Genomic DNA, 20,898 nt, shown 5'->3' with positions numbered 1-20,898 from the left:
CATGGGTCCCTGTACGGCCTCCCATTGCTGCTGTCTCCATCGCCACACTCTGCTGCCATGTGCCACTTTCAGGTCTCTTCACACTGCTGGTGTGTTAAATTTTTTGACATAGGGTGCAGGCAGATTACGGGCCTCACATAGCTGCTGCCAGGCCCCTAATCTGCCATGGGCCCCTATATACCGCCTCCTCATGCTGCTGCCAAGTCTAGAGTCTGTCATGGGTCCCTGTACGGCCTCCCATTGCTGCTGTCTCCATCGCCACACTCTGCCATGTGCCACTTTCAGGTCTCTTCACACTGCTGGTGTGTTAAATTTTTTGACATAGGGTGCAGGCAGATTACGGGCCTCACATAGCTGCTGCCAGGCCCCTAATCTGCCATGGGCCCCTATATACCGCCTCCTCATGCTGCTGCCAAGTCTAGAGTCTCTCATGGGTCCCTGTACGGCCTCCCATTGCTGCTGTCTCCATCGCCACACTCTGCTGCCATGTGCCACTTTCAGGTCTCTTCACACTGCTGGTGTGTTAAATTTTTTGACATAGGGTGCAGGCAGATTACGGGCCTCACATAGCTGCTGCCAGGCCCCTAATCTGCCATGGGCCCCTATATACCGCCTCCTCATGCTGCTGCCAAGTCCAGAGTCTCTCATGGGTCCCTGTACGGCCTCCCATTGCTGCTGTCTCCATCGCCACACTCTGCTGCCATGTGCCACTTTCAGGTCTCTTCACACTGCTGGTGTGTTAAATTTTTTGACATAGGGTGCAGGCAGATTACGGGCCTCACATAGCTGCTGCCAGGCCCCTAATCTGCCATGGGCCCCTATATACCGCCTCCTCATGCTGCTGCCAAGTCTAGAGTCTGTCATGGGTCCCTGTACGGCCTCCCATTGCTGCTGTCTCCATCGCCACACTCTGCCATGTGCCACTTTCAGGTCTCTTCACACTGCTGGTGTGTTAAATTTTTTGACATAGGGTGCAGGCAGATTACGGGCCTCACATAGCTGCTGCCAGGCCCCTAATCTGCCATGGGCCCCTATATACCGCCTCCTCATGCTGCTGCCAAGTCTAGAGTCTCTCATGGGTCCCTGTACGGCCTCCCATTGCTGCTGTCTCCATCGCCACACTCTGCTGCCATGTGCCACTTTCAGGTCTCTTCACACTGCTGGTGTGTTAAATTTTTTGACATAGGGTGCAGGCAGATTACGGGCCTCACATAGCTGCTGCCAGGCCCCTAATCTGCCATGGGCCCCTATATACCGCCTCCTCATGCTGCTGCCAAGTCCAGAGTCTCTCATGGGTCCCTGTACGGCCTCCCATTGCTGCTGTCTCCATCGCCACACTCTGCTGCCATGTGCCACTTTCAGGTCTCTTCACACTGCTGGTGTGTTAAATTTTTTGACATAGGGTGCAGGCAGATTACGGGCCTCACATAGCTGCTGCCAGGCCCCTAATCTGCCATGGGCCCCTATATACCGCCTCCTCATGCTGCTGCCAAGTCCAGAGTCTCTCATGGGTCCCTGTACGGCCTCCCATTGCTGCTGTCTCCATCGCCACACTCTGCTGCCATGTGCCACTTTCAGGTCTCTTCACACTGCTGGTGTGTTAAATTTTTTGACATAGGGTGCAGGCAGATTACGGGCCTCACATAGCTGCTGCCAGGCCCCTAATCTGCCATGGGCCCCTATATACCGCCTCCTCATGCTGCTGCCAAGTCTAGAGTCTCTCATGGGTCCCTGTACGGCCTCCCATTGCTGCTGTCTCCATCGCCACACTCTGCTGCCATGTGCCACTTTCAGGTCTCTTCACACTGCTGGTGTGTTAAATTTTTTGACATAGGGTGCAGGCAGATTACGGGCCTCACATAGCTGCTGCCAGGCCCCTAATCTGCCATGGGCCCCTATATACCGCCTCCTCATGCTGCTGCCAAGTCTAGAGTCTGTCATGGGTCCCTGTACGGCCTCCCATTGCTGCTGTCTCCATCGCCACACTCTGCTGCCATGTGCCACTTTCAGGTCTCTTCACACTGCTGGTGTGTTAAATTTTTTGACATAGGGTGCAGGCAGATTACGGGCCTCACATAGCTGCTGCCAGGCCCCTAATCTGCCATGGGCCCCTATATACCGCCTCCTCATGCTGCTGCCAAGTCTAGAGTCTCTCATGGGTCCCTGTACGGCCTCCCATTGCTGCTGTCTCCATCGCCACACTCTGCTGCCATGTGCCACTTTCAGGTCTCTTCACACTGCTGGTGTGTTTAATTTTTTGACATAGGGTGCAGGCAGATTACGGGCCTCACATAGCTGCTGCCAGGCCCCTAATCTGCCATGGGCCCCTATATACCGCCTCCTCATGCTGCTGCCAAGTCTAGAGTCTCTCATGGGTCCCTGTACGGCCTCCCATTGCTGCTGTCTCCATCGCCACTCTCTGCTGCCATGTGCCACTTTCAGGTCTCTTCACACTGCTGGTGTGTTTAATTTTTTGACATAGGGTGCAGGCAGATTACGGGCCTCACATAGCTGCTGCCAGGCCCCTAATCTGCCATGGGCCCCTATATACCGCCTCCTCATGCTGCTGCCAAGTCTAGAGTCTGTCATGGGTCCCTGTACGGCCTCCCATTGCTGCTGTCTCCATCGCCACACTCTGCTGCCATGTGCCACTTTCAGGTCTCTTCACACTGCTGGTGTGTTAAATTTTTAGACATAGGGTGCAGGCAGATTACGGGCCTCACATAGCTGCTGCCAGGCCCCTAATCTGCCATGGGCCCCTATATACCGCCTCCTCATGCTGCTGCCAAGTCCAGAGTCTCTCATGGGTCCCTGTACGGCCTCCCATTGCTGCTGTCTCCATCGCCACACTCTGCTGCCATGTGCCACTTTCAGGTCTCTTCACACTGCTGGTGTGTTTAATTTTTTGACATAGGGTGCAGGCAGATTACGGGCCTCACATAGCTGCTGCCAGGCCCCTAATCTGCCATGGGCCCCTATATACCGCCTCCTCATGCTGCTGCCAAGTCTAGAGTCTCTCATGGGTCCCTGTACGGCCTCCCATTGCTGCTGTCTCCATCGCCACACTCTGCTGCCATGTGCCACTTTCAGGTCTCTTCACACTGCTGGTGTGTTAAATTTTTTGACATAGGGTGCAGGCAGATTACGGGCCTCACATAGCTGCTGCCAGGCCCCTAATCTGCCATGGGCCCCTATATACCGCCTCCTCATGCTGCTGCCAAGTCCAGAGTCTCTCATGGGTCCCTGTACGGCCTCCCATTGCTGCTGTCTCCATCGCCACACTCTGCTGCCATGTGCCACTTTCAGGTCTCTTCACACTGCTGGTGTGTTAAATTTTTTGACATAGGGTGCAGGCAGATTACGGGCCTCACATAGCTGCTGCCAGGCCCCTAATCTGCCATGGGCCCCTATATACCGCCTCCTCATGCTGCTGCCAAGTCTAGAGTCTGTCATGGGTCCCTGTACGGCCTCCCATTGCTGCTGTCTCCATCGCCACACTCTGCCATGTGCCACTTTCAGGTCTCTTCACACTGCTGGTGTGTTAAATTTTTTGACATAGGGTGCAGGCAGATTACGGGCCTCACATAGCTGCTGCCAGGCCCCTAATCTGCCATGGGCCCCTATATACCGCCTCCTCATGCTGCTGCCAAGTCTAGAGTCTGTCATGGGTCCCTGTACGGCCTCCCATTGCTGCTGTCTCCATCGCCACACTCTGCTGCCATGTGCCACTTTCAGGTCTCTTCACACTGCTGGTGTGTTAAATTTTTTGACATAGGGTGCAGGCAGATTACGGGCCTCACATAGCTGCTGCCAGGCCCCTAATCTGCCATGGGCCCCTATATACCGCCTCCTCATGCTGCTGCCAAGTCTAGAGTCTCTCATGGGTCCCTGTACGGCCTCCCATTGCTGCTGTCTCCATCGCCACACTCTGCTGCCATGTGCCACTTTCAGGTCTCTTCACACTGCTGGTGTGTTTAATTTTTTGACATAGGGTGCAGGCAGATTACGGGCCTCACATAGCTGCTGCCAGGCCCCTAATCTGCCATGGGCCCCTATATACCGCCTCCTCATGCTGCTGCCAAGTCTAGAGTCTCTCATGGGTCCCTGTACGGCCTCCCATTGCTGCTGTCTCCATCGCCACACTCTGCTGCCATGTGCCACTTTCAGGTCTCTTCACACTGCTGGTGTGTTTAATTTTTTGACATAGGGTGCAGGCAGATTACGGGCCTCACATAGCTGCTGCCAGGCCCCTAATCTGCCATGGGCCCCTATATACCGCCTCCTCATGCTGCTGCCAAGTCCAGAGTCTCTCATGGGTCCCTGTACGGCCTCCCATTGCTGCTGTCTCCATCGCCACACTCTGCTGCCATGTGCCACTTTCAGGTCTCTTCACACTGCTGGTGTGTTAAATTTTTTGACATAGGGTGCAGGCAGATTACGGGCCTCACATAGCTGCTGCCAGGCCCCTAATCTGCCATGGGCCCCTATATACCGCCTCCTCATGCTGCTGCCAAGTCTAGAGTCTGTCATGGGTCCCTGTACGGCCTCCCATTGCTGCTGTCTCCATCGCCACACTCTGCTGCCATGTGCCACTTTCAGGTCTCTTCACACTGCTGGTGTGTTTAATTTTTTGACATAGGGTGCAGGCAGATTACGGGCCTCACATAGCTGCTGCCAGGCCCCTAATCTGCCATGGGCCCCTATATACCGCCTCCTCATGCTGCTGCCAAGTCCAGAGTCTCTCATGGGTCCCTGTACGGCCTCCCATTGCTGCTGTCTCCATCGCCACACTCTGCTGCCATGTGCCACTTTCAGGTCTCTTCACACTGCTGGTGTGTTAAATTTTTTGACATAGGGTGCTGGCAGATTACGGGCCTCCCATTGCTGCTGCCAGACATGTAATCTGCCATGGGCCCCCGTACCGACTCCTCATGCTGTGACGTTGCAACAAGGTGTAATTCAACCCTACATATGTTAGACCGCCTTTACGAACAGCTAAAGGCCATCACAGATTTCCTGATGTTAAAAGCGGATAAAGGTACTCCCTGTGTAACTTAGATGTCAGCCATTGTCAGCTCATGTGTGACACCTGCGCTTGCTCAGGCCCTTTGAGGAGGCCACGCTATTCGTGAGTCGGCAGGACTATGGGATGAATGAGGTCAAATCGGCCATGGGCCCCCGTACCGCCTGTTCACGCTGATGCTGGTCCCACAGTGTGACCTGGGTCCCTGTACGGCCTCCCATTGCTTCCACTCTGCCATGTGCCACTTTGAAATCTCCTCACACTCCTGCGGTTGTCCATTTTGTCATAGGTTGCTGGCAGATTACAGGCCTTCCATAGGTGCCACCAAGCCCCATATCGGCCATGGGCCCCCGTACCGCCTGGTCACGCTGCTGCTGGGCCCACAGTGTGACCTGGGTCCCTGTACCGCCTCCCATTGCTCCCACTCTGCCATGTGCCACTTTCAGGTCTCCTCACGCTCCTGCTGGTTTCCATTTTGTCATAGGTTGCTGTATGGCCTCCCATTGCTGCTGCCTCCACCGCCACACTGTGGCTCCAAACACTGGTTTTGGCCCCGTGACTGGCCAAAGGAGTGAAGTGTGCAGTGATTCTAAGATCGACGGCACTCATCTGCATGTCATACTGACAGACAGTATTATTTCTCTTCCCCAGCAGACTCCAAGGGCATTTAAATTAAAGGTACAGTGTTCTGCACTAATATTAAGTCTCTCTGAAGCCTAGAAACACCCTTTTTTAAGTTAAATTCACAGCGAATTTATTCGACTCGAATCGAATATTGTCCACGAATTCGCCGAATCAGTCGAATCGAATTTTTCATTTCTTCGCTCATCTCTAGTTCTGTCGATTGAAAAACAAAAATGCACATACGATTTGCCATTAAAAAAATCCAGCATGTTGGATTAGGCACATTTGATTGCAGCACGAAAATCACATGTCCCAGCTGGTACACTAGTGATGCAAAAACCAAATGATCTGGCAATCGGCATGAATTTCCGCTCGATTTTCAACTTGTCTATGGCCTGTTTAAGGGACAAGAGCTGTGAATTAATGGAGTTGTGACATCATCCATAGGATTAAAAATAGGTAAGTACACAGATCTCTTATAATAGGGTAAAGCAGGATAGGTAGGAGGATGGGGTAGGGAACATTTTTTGAAGAATAGTTAGAGTTAGGGTTTTCTTCTGCTTCATAAAATAGCTTCTACACATAGGAAAATTTAAACTGTTCTTTACAAACTTCTTAGTCATTAAAAGATGGCCTACGGCATCAATGGATGGTCCAGTCTGACAGCAATGTAACTAGCTATAGAGAAATTGGTTCATCTTAACTGGAAATCATTCTGAGCCAGACCAATATACAGTGACTGGATGTTTGCTGCTGACTGTTGTTTTGGGAACCAATATGCCCTAAAGGGTAGAACCAGCCCCACACACACACACACACACACTAAGAAGAAGTATGGCCAAAGTTCTTTTGGCCAAACCTTTCTCCGTGGGTGACAGGAGTGCAGAAATAAGTGCACTGCTTTGACCCATGGGAGAAGTATGGCCAATAGCCAACATTATGGCAAACAATAATGTAGGAATCTACCCAGATGTCTGACTGTCAGCTGGCTTTACCTCTCAGTGCGCCACTGACAACCTGAGCCAGCCACTCCCGACTCTCCACCATCTGGCACTCCAGTGAGCACTGGAGGGGCAGAGCACAGAGCTGGTGACTGCCAGAGTGGGTACTTGTGTTTGCCCATTCAAGAAAAAACTTCCATCCTGCTCCTTCAAATTTTATTGTCACTATGGTCACAAATGAACATCAAATTGACCCCACTAACCATTAGAAAATCAAAAGAACATTCTGAAAATTAAAATGCTTATAAGAAACTCTATTAATGTATGGCCAGCTTCACTAGTGGGTAGCCAATTATCTTGGGAGGTGGACACACTGGCCAGAAAAAGTGGGTGTTTAAGAAATTATCTGGTCAGATGTCAAAGGACCGCAGTTCACTTAAAAGCTGGCTATGACCTATCAATAATCTCCAAAACAGATTGCAGGACTGGATTCACAGCAATGCAAATATGAAGAGAAGAGAGACAAAAGTCTTGCAGTTTTTTAATGGGGGCTGCAGGAATTTCAGACATCTCACTTTTTCCACTAGAAGAGTCTGAGTATTAAAGGGATAGATTTTTTTAAAACCTGCCCTCAAATGTAAAAGGCACATGCTTGTTTAGTGCATTTGCATATATATGTATTTTGCAACATGATAAACAAAATGTGCAAGAGTGCCATCAGGCAAGATAGGCAAACAACATTGCTGAGCTTTAAGTTTATTTCTATGGTATATTTCTTTCACATTCTCAGTCAGTGATTTTGTGTACTCCATTCCTTCACCCCCATCAAGTTTTTTTTTAATGGTGCATGAAACCAAATTGGTAATATCCTAATGTTCAAGCTGTAGAAGTGCAACCTATGGGTTTCCAGATCTAGTGTCAAAACTATTTTTGAAGTTCTGGATTATCATCAAATTTACCTTGCAGGAACCATGTGCTTTCTGGAGGTCCAAAGACAATTGTGAACTGAGAACTGATATTTGGGGGCACCAAATTTAAAGGGGTTATAAAAGCATAATGGCATATTTATAAGTTAGAATACCAGAAAGTTGAAATTAATTGATCAAGTCAACAATCTGAACACAAAGAGAATCAGTAAGTGTTAAAGCTCATTACATATTTTAATTCATTATCTATCACTATTTACTACATTTTTGAAAGCCAATAATCCAACACAAACATGAGTTTCAACATAGTTAATGGTGTAATTAATTTTTTTTCAACAGCTCAGTGATTGTTTGTAAATTCAATATTATTTTTAATAAACCGACCATAGGCAGTCATTGAAATGTGAACATTTTAAATGTGCAAACGGAATTATGACTTTTTGTTATAAATTTTGCTCATGGTAACTATGGTAACAATAGTGTGTGCGTGTGTGTGTATGTATGTGTGTGTGTATATATATATATATATATATATATAATATAATATCATGGTTTGGGATTCCTTCTATTGCTATTTTTTGGTCCATCCTAATTGATTGCTTGTGACACAGAGGGGTTGATTTACTAAAAGTGGAGTGTGCAAAAACTGGTGCAGCTCTGCAGAGAAACCAACCAGCATCCGGGTTTTATTGTCCAGGCTTAATTAAACAAGCTGAGGTTAGAATCTGATTGGCTACCATGCATAGCTGCAGCATTTTTAGTAAATCAATCTCATAGTTCAGAGGTTTGCTATGCTTTGCGTTTGAGGATTTTGGAGTGCTTATCTGTAATACTTAGCCATGGTTTGTGCACATAGTTAACCCAATAACAACAAATATTTATAATTTGATTTTGTCTTCCAAAGACCAAAGTAGATTTTTACAGTGTTATCACAAGCTAGGACTGATATGGATTTTATATTGTGGTGCCATGAAATTAGTAACTGCATTTATACTTTAACAGGGAGGTCAGTATATCTTGCATTCACCATGAAGAGGAACAAAGCTCAAGTCCAATAGACCATGCATGCCAAATTGCATTCAATATATCAAGTTGTCTCATGATATTGCTCTTTAGTGTTCATATAATTAATATATTTTGTTAAATATGGAGTGCAGGCAGTAATACAATTATTTTCCTGCTATGAAAAGTGCTTATACATTAAAGGGTATACAGTATTTTCCATCTAGTACAACAGCCAAGCTGCACATGACCTTTGCTAACACCAAATTCCTTTACTTTGTTTGCTAATTAGTCCCAACTGAAAGGGCATTTGAATTGTAAATGCTTAACCAGTCAAGTGGTCTCTGTAACAAAACCCTTATCCATCCTGATTCAAAATTCTGTAAACATGACTGGACAAGGGCAGAGAAGCCCAGGTCGAGGTGTAACATAATATTGGTGGATTTAGATATAGTGAAAGTAGACTCTACCTTTCAAATTGTATTTATTTTTAATAGTAGCTCACAATGTTACCTTTGGTCTTCACTTTACGCTCAGAGTAGAGTCCAATTTTAGTGCCTTCAGGAAGGTAATCTTCACACCCTGCCTTGGATGTAACTACAGGTATCTCCTGTTGTTTTACGATAGGGTTGTAAGTAGTGCAGAGTGGAAAATTCTCTTAGAAACTCTGAAATTATCATACAGAAAATTATACAAGGGGGGGGTAAAACAACAGCCAACCTGGAGGTAGGGGAGACACATCTCTTTGTGCACAATATGAGTTTACTTTCCTATTTAACAGCCACTATCAATTACAATATTTGTCTTTATCCCATTTGGCTGGGGAAAGGGATACAGAACCATGTAAGACTCATATGGTGCCTTATTCAATAAAGTGTTCTTAGTGTTTGTGCTACTTAAAGCAGAACTTCACTCAAAATGGGAAGTTCTGCTTTTCCACCTTCTTTCTCCCTCCTCTCCCACTTTTTGAAACTTTTAATTCTTGGAGAATCTCCTAGGAAGTGGGAGCAGGTACCTGCACAGCTCGCACATGTGCAGTGGGAAGCTATATGTGATGCTGCAAGGCTTCACAGCCAGCTTCCCTTTTTTGATTGAAAAGATACTTTTATTACAGAAGCATCAAAAACAACATGATACGTGTAATCGGGGTACATCTCACCCTGTACTGCGACGCAGCGCACCACATAGCAATACAGTTCCAAGCATACAATAAATACATTCAGAAATAAATACATTCGCTCAGCGGTATGATGCCTGACGTGATGTGCAGAGGATGAATCCCCAGACCGCCACGTCATGCATGACGCCGCTTACCCCAAAAACCATAGCATCCTGATACACAGTACTAAGTCATGCAATAAACGAAAGCGAAAAAAAAAAACGGAAAACCGAAAATCACAATTTACAGTAGGCATCGGGTGTGTGGGGGGGGAAGGGAAGAAAGGGGGAAACACAGGCCCGAAGCTTTATTGAAAAGACAAAGACACGCAAGGGGGAGTAGGGGGAAGGGGGAAATCTTCAGACGTCCTCTTCCTCCTTAAAGTCCATCAAGGAATAGTCTCTGAGCAGACTGAGGATCAGTCTGCGGCAGTCCTCAATGGACATCCTCTCCCGCTGGTGGATGAGGCGCTTTCTGGCGCACCATAAAGCGTCCTTAAAACAACATAGCACCCGCCAGGCGCCGTCAATGTCCTCCAGAGAAAAGGTTCCACAGAACAGTCCATTCAACACCCCAAAGTGAGTGATGGCTGTCTGTGGTACAAAGTCCTTGAGCTCAGGTTCCAGGGCCCCCAACAGGGCCTGAGCAAATGAGCACTCCCAGAAAACGTGGCGAGACGTTTCCTCGTGGATGATGCAGAAGGGGCAGTGTCTGTATCTGCTCAGGTTCCTGGCATGCATAAATGTCCTGAGAGGCAACCCCCCTTGGATTGCCATCCATGCCAGGTCTTTGTGCCTGTTGGTAAGAATGTTGGAAGAAACATTCCTCCAGACCACCTTGCAGGTGTCTGAAGGCAGGCCTGGAACCGACTCCAAAATGTCGCTGGCTCGGATGAGCTTGTAGATAGTCTTTGGCTTCCACAAGTCAGGCTTGACTCCCTGCAGCCCTTGCTCCCTGATGAACTTGAAGGTATCCAAGTAGTACCAAGGAGTGTCCCAGTTGTAGGGGATGGAACTATCCCAAGTGTCCCACCCCAGGGACCTCCAGAGAGGCAACAAGAAGAAGCGAGACATTGCGTTCCCGCCAGAGTCCATAATCCGTCTGGGCAAAGTTCTGCGGATGCAGTTGCAAGCAAAGAACACCCTCAGCTGGGTGGCGATGTCGGGCACACCCTTACCGCCCTTGAGGGGTTCCTTGAACATGGCTGCCCGCTTCACTCTGTCCATCTTGGAGCCCCAGATGAAGTGAAACACCGCCCTGGTGATGGCCTTACAGGTGTTGACCCGTGGGGGCCAGGCCTGGGCGAGGTACTGCAACACAGGGAGGATCTCGCTGCGGAGTACCAGTGTCTTCCCTTCGATGGAGAGGTCTCTGAGGCTTCAAAGTCCAAACTTTTGACGCATCTTGGCCAGTCTCTCCTCCCAAGACTTCAGGGCTGCGCCCTCGGCACCAAACCAAACTCCCAAAATTTTCATGAAGTCTGTCTTGATGCCAAAGGGCATGGATGCAGAAGAAGGCAGGAACCACTTTCCGAAGAGCATGACTTCCGACTTCCCGCAGTTGACCTTTGCCCCCGAAGCTTGGCCGAAGTCCTCGCAGGTCTGGACGAGCAGGTCGATGGAGCGCTGGTTGGCACAGAACACCGCCAGCTTCCCTTAGTAAACATGAAGGCGCTGGGGACCCGATGACCAATCAAGAACAGGCCTGGGTGAGGACAGCGCTGGATCTCTGGACAGTTAAGTGTCCTTTTAGTGAAAGTCAGCAGCTACAGTATTTATAGCTGTTGACTTTTAATTTTTTAGGGGGAGACTGAAGATCCTCTTTAAGTAACAGTGCAATGATCCATATCAAGCAATCATAAACCAAAGCGCTGATGTTATACCAGTACAGGATAGATTGTGGTTGATTGCTGTGGATTATGCAAATCTAAACTGTTTTTTTTTTTAAGTCCGCAAACGTGCAAACTACAACGAAAAACCCGTAAGTGTTTCACAAAAAAAGTGCAAGTGCAAAAACACCACACAAAAAGTGCACTTAGGGGTGTGCTTTGTCCTACCCTCGAAGGGGTTGGACCACTACCCTGATCCCCCGGGGCACGAAGCTCCTGACGGGGACAAGGTTCCCATTTGGTCCTCCTGGCCAAAAGGCCTGGTGGACCACTGTTCCTTATGTCCAGCCGAAGCCGGACATCCAGTACTTGGTCAGGGGGCTCTCCCGAAGAGAAAACCCCCTAGAGATCAGGGGAGGAAGGAACCAAAAGGCCACACATCCTCCCCCTAGACTTCAGGGCAGGCCCGAGGACCCACACCCTCCATCCTGTGAAAAAAAAAAACACATAAGTAAAAGGTGACAAACGTGGGAGTGTAAAAATAAATAAATAAATAATTAAATCTATAAAAATAATAAAAAGTGGTCGTGCCCAAATTGTGCACTGACCAGGCCCTGAGGCCTGTAGCGAAAAAATTGCCCAGAACTTGGCCAAAAGGCCCGATCCTAGAGGCGCAGTGCAAAAAGTGTTTTAAACGCGGTGACCATGTGCTCATTCACAACGTGGGGTCCCACACCCAAGTGCTACTCAGAGCACCCCTGAGGCGACTACTCAGGGGGCACCGTGTTTGCGGACTTTCTGCCTCCTCAGCCCCTGGCCAGACCAAGGTAGATCCATTCAAATCAGGAGGTACTGGGTCCTTCCAGTCTTCTCAGGGGAATTACTCCCAGGGCCCCAGCTTAACTTGTGGCGCTCCCCGGTTTCTGTCCCCCCGGTACTAGCTTTCCAGACCCCCATCATACCAGCGAGGGTACTATACAACAGCCATCCCCGCAAAGCTAGAATGGCCGGGAGCACCCCCACTGGACACTGATAAGAACAGATACTACACTTGATCTTAGCCAAAAGGCTGAGAAGATATGCAAATCTAAACTGTTTTTTTTTTTTTTTTTAGTCCGCAAACGTGCAACTATAAATGTAAAAACCCGTAAGTGTTCACAAAAAATGTGCAAGTGCAAAACACCACACGAAAAAATGCACTTAGGGGTGTGCTGTGTCCTACCCCTAAAGGGGCTTGGACCACTTACCCTGATCCCCCGGGGCACGAAGCTCCTGACGGGGACAAGGTTCCCAATTGGTCCTCCTGGCCAAAAGGCCTGGTGGACCACCGTTCCTTGTGTCCAGCCGAAGCCAGACACCCAGTACTTGGTCAGAGGGCTCTCCTGAAGAAAAGCCCCCTAGGGATCAGGGGAGGAAGGAACCAAAAGGCCACACATCGTCCCCCTAGACTTCAGGGTAGGCCCGAGGACCCACACCCTCCATCCGTGAAAACACACGCATAAGTAACAGAAAAAGTGACAAACGTGGGAGGTGAAATAAATTAAATAAATAGAAAATAAAAAAGTGGTACCGTGCCAAATTGTGCACAGACCAGGCCCTGAGGCCCGTAGCAAAAATTGCCCTGGACTTAGCCAAAAGGCCTGGTCCTTAGGGCGCTGTGCAAAAAGAGTGTAAAAACAGTGACCATGTGCCTTCTTCACACTGTGGGGTCCCACACCCAGGTGTTACTAGTGGCACCCCTGAGAGCGTCTACTCAGTGGGCACTGAGTTTGCAGACTTTCTGCCTCCTCAGCCCCTGGCCAGACCAAGGTAGATCCGTCCAAATCAGGAGGTACTGGGTCTTTCCAGCTTTCCCAGAGGAATTACTCCCAAGGCCCCAGAACGAATCATGGCGCTCCCTGGTTTCTGTCCCTCCGGTACTAGCCTTCCGGACCCCCATCATACCAGTGAGGGTACTATACAACAGCCATCCCCGCAAAGCTAGAATGGCCGGGAGCACCCCCACTGGACACTGATAAGAACAGATACTACACTTGATCTTAGCCAAAAGGCCGAGAAGCTATTGGCCATACTTCTACCATGGGTCAAACCAGTAAACTGTTTTTTTTTTTTTTTTTTAAGTCCGCAAACGTGCAACTATAATGAAAAAACCCGTAAGTGTTCACAAAAAAAGTGCAAGTGCAAAACACCACACCAAAAAGTGCACTTAGGGGTGTGCTGTGTCCTACCCCTAAAGGGGCTTGGACTGCTTACCCTGATCCCCCGGGGCACGAAGCTCCTGACGGGGACAAGGTTCCCAATTGGTCCTCCTGGCCAAAAGGCCTGGTGGACCACCGTTCCCTATGCCCAGCCGAAGCCGGACATCCAGTACTAGGCAAGGGGACTCTCCCGAAGAAGAGTCCCCTAGGGATCAGGGGAGGAAGGAACCGTATGGCCACACATCCTCCCCCTAGACTTCAGGGTAGGCCCGAGGACCCACACCCTCCATCCGTGAAAAACACACACATAAGAGCAAAAAAGTGACAAACGTGGGAAGTGCATAATAAATAAAGAGAAAGAAAAAATAAAAAAAGTGGTACCGTGCCGAATTGTGCACAGACCAGGCCCTGAGGCCCGTAGCAAAAATTGCCCTGGACTTAGCCAAAAGGCCTGGTCCTTAGGGCGCTGTGCAAAAAGATGTGTAAAAACAGTGGCCAAGTGTCATTTTCACACCGTGGGGTCCCACACCCAAGTGTTACTAATGACACCCCTGAGTGCGTCTCCCCAGGGGGCACTGAGTTTGCGGACTTTTTGCGTCCCCAGCCCCTGGCCAGACCAAGGTAGCTTGCTCAAATCAGGAGGTACTGGGTCTTTCCAGCCTTCCCAGAGGAATTACTCCCGAGGCCCCAGAACAAATCATGGCGCTCCCCGGTTTCTGTCCCTCCGGTCCAGCCTTCCGGACCCCCATCATACCAGTGAGGGTACTATCCAGCCAACCCCACAAAGACAGAGTGGTCGGGAGCACCCCCACTGGACACTGATAAGAACAGATACTACGCTTGATCTTAGCCAAAAGGCCGAGAAGCGATAAACTGGTACTTTAGATACAAAATCTATGTTAAAGCCAACAGTGTAACAAATCCCTGGATGTCTGTTGTCAGAGAACCAGGGGTGGACTGACAACTCATGGGGCCCCCAGGCAATAGGGGATTATGGGGCCCCTGTGTCCTTGCCCAAACTCAAAAAAGCCTATGAAAAAGGTACCAGGGGCATCTCATGGGGCCCCCTTCTGACCCCAGGCCCTCGGGCAGTGCCTGAGTTTCCAAATGGTCAGTCCACCCCTGCACAGAACACATTTCTTTATACTTATTCTCACACTTCAAAATCACCATAAAGGATGAAGAGGACACAATATCATTTATTTTCTTCCATTTGTATACAATTTCTTACAATATAGAAAAGTATTTTATTTCGAAAAAACAAAAAATTAATGGTATTATATGTCAGCCGAATAAATCTAACAGGTTGACATGTAAAAGATGAACTGTGGAGAAAAGTCATCAAAATGTTGATCTGTCCAGTTGGAATGTTTTGGTAATTTCTTGTGATAGTGTTATCAAGTGCAAAATTCATAGAGCTTAGAGACTCAAATGATGTGCTCAAAAGAGTGAACATGAAGCTTGACCTGCCTCTGTGTTGTTTCTTTGATATATGATCACTATGTGGCAAATTGGCAAATGAAAGTCTTTTTATTAATACAGTGCATGCAGGGGTGCATGTGTACATTTAACTTACAGTTTATACACCTGAATAAATCAACCATCACTTGAGTGTACTTACTGCCAGTTATTCCAGTTTAATGCGCTTACTGCATGCTGGAAGCAGGTCTATTCAGATAGCTCTAAGTTTATCCCATTCACCATTCTGCATGCACCTAAAGCTACTCAAACAGAGACAGATCTCTCTGGGAGATAGAGAAGACACAAAATCTGTCCACTAACACTGAACGCCAGACCATCAGATCTCCTACCACATGTTTCTTCAACTTGGGTACATTAAGTCCCAGTACACACATCATGTGGTGATTACTCCTGTTAGCATGTAGAAAAAGGAACAATCCTGAACTGATCATAGAGATTATCCAATTTGTTGGAAAAGCTGTGTGAGTGTTAGTGAGTAGTACTGATCCCCTAGTTGTTACCACTTTGTTATATAATTTTCCTAAGGGATGCTTTTATAGCTTAAACTGAGTGATGAGCAAATCCAAACTGAAATAATGCCACTCATGGAGCACATTTTTATCTTACAAGGGTGACACTGTACGTATAATTGTTTTATAAAATATTGCTCCTGGTCCATAACTGGTGGCTGAAGATACAGCTGGGAAGCCTTAAATAAATCTTAAAACTGTACAAGTTAAATGAAACACAGTAATTTTATATATTGCATAGATTTCTTAACATTTGTCTTAAAAAATGTGTGTGTATATATATATATATATACATACACACACTACTGTATTTTGCCAAAAGTATCGGGACGCCTGCCTTTACACGCACATGAACTTTAATGGCATCCCAGTCTTAGTCCGTAGGGTTCAGTAGCCTTAACTCTTCTGGGAAGGATGTCTGCAAAGTTTAGGAGTGTCAGGATAGTCAAGTACCTCCACCCCAAACACTCATCCATGTCTTTATGGACCTTGTGTTATGCACTAGTGCGCAGTCATGTTGGAACAGGAAGGGGCCATCCCCAAACTGTTCCCACAAAGTTGGGAGCATGAAATTGTACAAAATGTCTTGGTATGCTGAAGTCTTAACAGTTCCCTTCAGTGGAACTAAGGGGCCAAGCCCAACCCCTGAAAACAACCTTGCACTATAATTCCCCCTCTACCAAACTTTACACTTGGCACAAAGCAATCAGACAAGTACCATTCTCCTGGCAAACACCAAACCCAGACATGTCTGTCAGATTGCCAGACAGAGAAGCGTGATTTTTCACTCTAGAGAACACGTCTCCACTCCTCTAGAGTCCAGTGGCGGCGTGCTTTACACCACTGCACCTGATGCTTTGCATTGCGTTTGCTGATGTAAGGCTTGGATGCAGCTGCTTGGCCATGGAAACCCATTCCATGAAGCTCTCTATGCACTGTTGTGCTAATCTGAAGGTCACACAAAGTTTGGACGTCTTTAGCTATTTACAGTTGGCGACTTCTGTGCACTAAGCGCTCTGTCATTTTTTACATAGCCTATCACTTCGTGGCTGAGCTGCTATTGTTCCCAGTTGCTTCCACTTTGTTATGATACCACTTACAGTTGACTGTGGAATATTTAGTAGCAATGAAATATCATGGATGGAATTATTGCATAGGTGGCAACCTTATATCTATAAATGTTGCGCTCCTATTATCCAACTATATAAAGTGTGTGAAATATACTATTATATATGCAAACTGACAAAAAAATTTCAATATATCAATAAAGTGATCATAATAAAAAACAAAAATAAATCCGTTTATCCAAAAAAAGTCCAAATTTGTGATAAAGTGATTAAAACATAATACAGTGACTTTCTGTGAAACCTTCAGTGAAATTAAATGTGCGCTCACCTCCTTCTAAGCCTATTATACAGGCTTAATATACTTTTGGTTCACATATCCTGGAACCTACTAGAATTGCTGCAGTATATGATGGATGTTGGGAACTTCTTGCAAACACCTTTCCCCTTTAAACTCTGTATATCCCTGCAGGGATTTCTCCCTCCTTCAGCAAGTTGGTGAGTTTCCCTGAACACGAAAGTTCCATGCTTGGGAAATACATGAACACCACATGCAGAGGGGAAATGCTGGTGAATAGAAGCACTGGCATGTACATGAGTATGACCGTGTACACCCTTTCAGTTGTGTGGCTCCGCAGGTAAAGGAAAACGTTGTGACGTTTATGCTGGTCATATATTCAGCCTCTCACCGTCTGCATGAGGCTTAACTGAAGTTCACCACTTACAATGTTCAATTTTTAATAAACGTTAACGTAGATGTACATTCGGAACAAATTCTATATAGTTCATTGAAGCACTGTATATCATAAAACATCACGCTTTACCTTGTTTACTGCCATGTTATATCTTAGTGCTGCTGTTCTCGCTGTGTGTTTTTTCTACATGTAGGCACTTCCAACATGGCTGCATGGCATTATCCTGGGTGGGGTTCCCAAAGGTGACAATAGTGGATCATGCTTGCATCGTGTGTTAAAGCAGCCACTTATCTCCATCAGGAGCCTGTGTGACAGCATGACAAGAGCACAATTGTGAGACTGGGACCAAGCATTGTCACCTTGTAAGAGGAATGGCTAATCTACAGACCTTCAATAGTCATTACATCACTACTTAATATTTTAACAAAAGCTGCAGATTTAAAAATATTTTTAAAAAACACAAATTTTGAAATTCCATTAACTTGTTAGGAGCAGGGCCCTCCTATCCCTCTTGTATTGAACTGTATTGTTGCTGTATTGTCTCCCATTATATTGTAAAGCACTGAGCAAACTGTTGGAGCTATATAAATCCTGTATAATAATAATAATAATAATAATAATATTATAATAATAACGCATTAAATTCAAACTACTAACATTGACATACAAAGCCATTCATAACACTGTCCCAAACTACCTCACCGACCTGATACCCGAATACCACCCAACCCGTACTCTTCGCTCCTCACAAGACTTCCTACTTTCTAGCTCCCTGGTCTCCTCCTCCCACACCCGACTGCAGGACTTCTCCAGGACTTACCCCATCCTCTGGAACTCCCTACCCCAATCGATCAGACTGTCACCTACCCTCCTCACCTTTAGGAGCACCCTGAAAACCCATCTCTTCAGAGAGGCCTACCCCACCCTCACCTAACAGCCAATCTCCTTCACTCCTCCTACCACTCCATCCCCCACAGCCACTTCCTCCTGTACCACTTTCCCCTCCCTCCTAGATTGTAAGCTCGAAAGAGCAGGGCCCTCGAACCCCTCGTGTATTGTTTTGTTACTGTATTGTCTCATGTACTGTCCCCCACTATATTGTACAGCGCTGAGCAAACTTTTTGGCACTATATAAATACTGTATTATTATAATAATAATATCAGATTGCATTGATTGAGATTAAAGAGTACATTTACCCCAGCAGTATACATTACCACACGGCCTCTGGCATGCGCTCTGAAGGAACGGCGAGAAGTGTTGAAATTACTTATCACACTGTTTATTGCTTTTTTTTTTTATGCTAACTTTATTTAAAAGCCATTCAATACACTTCATTCATCTTTATGCACCAGTGTGGCGCTTCACAACAAGCTGTGCTGAAAAAAAAAATACAGCGTGTCCTACTTTTTTACACCTCGGTGGTGTGAACCGAACTAACAGCACAAAAGGCGAATTGCCTTGTCTATGCATTGAGCAAGGCAGCCCAGCTCATGCCCTAAAACATACAAATGATCCGAAAGTTTGTCAGCAGTGCATTAAATCAAGACAAGTGAGTGGCAGAATAGGGGTTAAAGGCACAAGACTGTCTATGTCTCTTGTCTCCAACCTGATTGTGAAACATAAATCAGCGTCCATATGTCAGGTAATGCCTGTGCCTTGGGAGGATGGGCAGCTTGACAACCCCCACCTCCCGGATGAAGGGCAGTAAATGTGTAAGAGGTGGATCCTGGTGACTTGTGACTCTGATTTTGTTTACAGAGCACAGACGCCTCATGCCAGCAATACTGCAGAGAAGCCAAGCTGAAACTCTTAGCAAGCTGCAGAGCCCCACACTGTATATCCATGTGCTGGGTGCAGATACACTGTTGTGTACATTCTGCTGTTTGTTGAAAGAGAGTCAGACCCGCTTCAGTCAGAAACCAGAAAACATTTCCCTTTTCTAGCAATAACATTTCAAACCAGACCTAGTCATGGAACAATATTATCACAGTTTTCCTACAAATAGGACAAGCTCCTGCCAGGGGTGCAGACGTCGCCATGCTGGATATCCACTAGTGCAGTCAGACTTGTGCGCTGCTGCGGTTAAATATTAACAATTCTTAGAATGCGTTCTTTTTTTGTAAGCTCTGGATTGCTGTAACCTTTACTTTATTTCAAACACAGTATTGAAGGCGAGTAAACAATACAAATGACCACGGCCTCCCTGTGATCTGCAGAACTCCTTTTCATATCTGCATGTTGTTATATGGGGACGTAGTCGCCTCAGCAGTACTCATAGTATACAGAAACGCAATTATTAACCACTTGCCCTCCTGAGGATTTATCCCCTTTCCTGACCAAGCAATTTTTTGCGATATGGCGCTGCGTTACTTTAACTGACAAGTGCACTCTTTTGGTGGTATTTGATCGCCTCTGCGTTTTTTATTTTTTTGCGCTATAAACAAAAATATTTTTTATATTGTCAATATATTGAGAAAAAAACTTTTATTTTTCACTTTTTGCTATTAAACATGTCCAGTAAAAAAATTTACAAAATCTAATTTTGTCAAATTTATGCCAAAATGTATTCTGCTGCATGTCTTTGCTAAAAAAAAAATCCCAATATGTGTAAATGAATTGGTTTATGTGAAAGTTATAGTGTCTACAAATGGCAGTATATATATTGGAATTTTTTTTTATATATTCTAGTAATGGTGGCGATCAGTGACTTATAGTGGGACTGCGGTGGGCATTCTGACACTGGGTGGGAACTAACTGCCACTGACATCCCCAGTGACACTAATACAGTGATCAGTGCTAATAAAAAGCACTGACACTGTACTAATGGCACTGGGCAGGAAGGGGTTAACATCTGGAGCGATCAAAGGGTTAACTGTGTGATGTGTGTGTTTTGTAGTATAAGCACATTGCTTTGTATTATTATTATATTATACAGGATTTATATAGCGCCAACAGTTTGCTCAGTGCTTTACAATATAACGGGAGACAATACAGCAACAATACAGTTCAATACAAGAGGGATAGGAGGGTCCTGATCCTTGGAGCTTACAATCTAAGAGGAAGGGGCAATACAAAGCAATGTGCAGGAGCTGACAGCAGAGAGCTCTGTATTGTTTACATACAGGTCTCTCCTTCATTAGTGATACTCAGCGATCACCGGGTGCCGGTGAGGAATCACTGGCCAAGACCTGGTGATCGACAGCTGAGACCACCAAAAAAAAACCAAAAACGGAGCTGCATGATGCGCTGAATCGTGCACCACACTGCCCCCTACCACAGCCAGGAACGGAGAGGGGTAAAGCGCTCCGGCAGCTCTACATCCTCATGTGACTTCAGCCTTAACTCCTTGGCACTGACAGTTTGCAAATATTTATTTATTTATTTCAGGTACTTATATAGTGCCATCAATTTACGCAGCACTTTACATACATATATTGCACATTCAC

The 20,898-nt window shown here is 46.7% G+C and overlaps 1 protein-coding gene and 3 pseudogenes across 5 annotated transcripts in view; all 4 read right to left on the bottom strand.

Moving 5' to 3' along the window:
• Positions 1–20,898, bottom strand: part of LOC149462921 (uncharacterized) — a 383,187-nt gene that overhangs the window by 121,608 nt on the left and 240,681 nt on the right. The window lies entirely within an intron of this gene.
• LOC149462926 (U2 spliceosomal RNA) lies at positions 12,442–12,584 on the bottom strand (annotated as a pseudogene).
• LOC149462925 (U2 spliceosomal RNA) lies at positions 13,451–13,566 on the bottom strand (annotated as a pseudogene).
• Positions 14,415–14,571, bottom strand: LOC149462924 (U2 spliceosomal RNA; annotated as a pseudogene).

Source organism: Staurois parvus, unplaced genomic scaffold, assembly GCF_062004578.1.
Source record: "Staurois parvus isolate SC_StPar_1 unplaced genomic scaffold, SC_StPar_1.0 ptg000165l, whole genome shotgun sequence".
Lineage (NCBI taxonomy): Eukaryota > Metazoa > Chordata > Amphibia > Anura > Ranidae > Staurois > Staurois parvus.
Note: the sequence above shows the minus strand (reverse complement) of the source record. Positions and strands in the feature narration are given on the sequence as shown.